Below are 2,856 nucleotides of genomic sequence, written 5' to 3' on the forward strand. Positions count from 1 at the left end.
TCCTACACTGAAATTACCTTTGCCTAACGATTGCGTCTGAAGCTGTGCTTGCAGCACAGCTATCCTCGCCGTAAGGCGATCGTTCTCCTGTATATTATGAGTACAGCGACTGCAATTAGAAGGCATCATGTTAATGTTACTACTTAGCTTCGGCTGTTGGAGATCCTGACGAACCATGTCCAGATAAAGCGTCCGGAGTGAATAAGTTGAATGAAAAATAGTTGTGTAAGGGAAAAACAAAAAATGTAAATGGTAATTATAAAGTAAAAACCTTAAAGTTGTCAGGTAGCAAAGTAAGATTAGCAACAAAATGCACAGCAGCACGTAAACAAGTCTGCAAATCAAGTCTCTATAACCTATCCAACCCTATATCACTCTACCCTACCCTATCATATCCAACCCTATCTCATCCTACCCAACCCTATCATATTCTACCGTATCATATCATATCATACCCTACCCTATCATATCCTACCCTACCATATCATATCAGACCCTATCACATCCTACCCAACCCTATCAAATCCTACCCTATCATATCTCACCCTACCCTACCCTATCCTACCCTACCCTATCATATCATACCCTATCATATCTCAATCCAACCATATCTCACTCTACCCTACCCTATCATATCCTACCCTACCAATCATATCCTACCCTATCATATCTCTATCCAACCCTATCTCACTCTACCCTACCCTATCATATCCTACCCTACCCTATCATATCCTACCCTATCATATCTCTATCCAATCCTATATCACTCTACCCTACCCTATCATATCCTACTCTACCCTGCCCTATCATATCCTAACCGAACATATCATATCCTACCCTACCATATCTCACTCTACTCTACCCTACCCTATCATATCCTACCCTACCCTATCATATCCCACCCTACCCTATCATATCCTACCCTACCCTATCATATCCTACCCTACCCTATCATATCCTAACCGGACATACCGTATATTGTCCTACCCTACTCTACCATATCATATCTCTATCCTACCCTATCCTGGCCTACCCTACCGATTCCCACCATATCCTGTCTTACCCTATCTTATCCTTTCCCACCCTACCCCTATCCTTTCCTACTCTATCCTAGCCTACCCTATACTACCCTACCTTACCCTACCCTATCCTATCCTAGCCTACCTATCCTACCTAGTCCTGTCCTACAGTACCCTACCCTGCCCTATCCAATCCTACAGTACATTACCCTACACTATCCCACGCTACCCTATCCCATGCTACACTACTCTACCCACCCACCCTACCCTATCCTATCATATCCCACCCTACCTAATCCTATCCTATCTTATCTGACCCTACCATTTCCTACCATACCCTATCATATACCCTACCCTATCCTATATAACCCTACCCTACACTATCCTACCTCACCCTATCCTACCCGACCGCATACTACCCTATTCTACCCTACCATATCCTATCCTGCCGTAGCCTACCCTATTATGTCCTACGGGGCTAACAAAATGCCATGTACTCAGGCGGCTACAATGTTATCTTGTGTGGTAAACAAACAAGGTGTCAGAATCCCCCATAGCCAGATGTGTTATACAGGAGATACAGCCTCCTCATCCGATAACAGCATCAGATAAGTATAATCTGCAGCAGGGGAGAGATGTCTTAACATTAACATGACAGAACAATAACACGCCCACACACAGCACACAGGTAAACACACATGCACATACAACACACACAGGTAAACACACACACATGCATGCACACACACAGCAAACACAGGCAAACACACACACAACACCACACACAGGTAAACACACACACATGCATGCACACACACACAAACACAGGCAAACACACACAACACACACAGGTAACACCACACACATACACGACGCACGCACACACACCCACAAAACACACACACACACACACACACACACACACACACACACACACACACACACACACACACACACACACACACACGCACACATGCACACACACGGCACACACAGGCAAACACACACACCGCACACACAACACCACAGGTAAACACACACACATGCACGCACGCACACACACACACAAACACACACACACACACACACACACACACACACACCACACACACACACACACACACACACACACACACACACACACACACACACACACACACACACACACACAGGTTAACACACACGCTCACGCATACAACAGTGGAGGCTGGAACGGAGTAAATGGAATGGTATCAAACACGTAGAAACCAAGTGTTTGATGTATTTGATACCATTCCACTTGTTCTACTCCAGCCATGACCACGAGCCCATCCTCCCTAGTTAAGGTGCCACAAGCCCCCTGTGGCATGCACACAAAAATGTTTTGTTTTCTCATCAAAGAGTAGCAAATGTGTGTAGACATGCAGGTATCAGGTAAAACTATCTGAAGAAGTATGAAAGCAAAGCAGACATGATAACAGAAATGACACACATGGGACCAAGCCACAGGTGTATCTGTTAATTGAAGTGAATAATTCGGTCTTCATTAGCCAACAGTAATTAATACATAGATACCTTGCGGTATCAAACTGAGGGAGACTTAAGACAACATATTTTCTTTCTGTAACTTGGGACACACTTTAATGACTACAATCCAACGTTTTCTCTTTGAATTGGTGTCAGAGTGGAGCGTTTCAGGAAAGTAAAACTTTTGTTTATCTTAATAAAGAGTAGAGTACTTTCATTTTTTATTTGAAGCTATCTCGCCCCTGGCGTTTTCCTTCTCCTCTGGTGATTTAGCTTGGAGGAGATGCCTCCCATGGAAGAAAAAAAACAGGATATGAATACTGTATGTAAA

Source organism: Salvelinus sp. IW2-2015, unplaced genomic scaffold (assembly GCF_002910315.2).
Source record: "Salvelinus sp. IW2-2015 unplaced genomic scaffold, ASM291031v2 Un_scaffold1276, whole genome shotgun sequence".
Taxonomy (NCBI): domain Eukaryota; kingdom Metazoa; phylum Chordata; class Actinopteri; order Salmoniformes; family Salmonidae; genus Salvelinus; species Salvelinus sp. IW2-2015.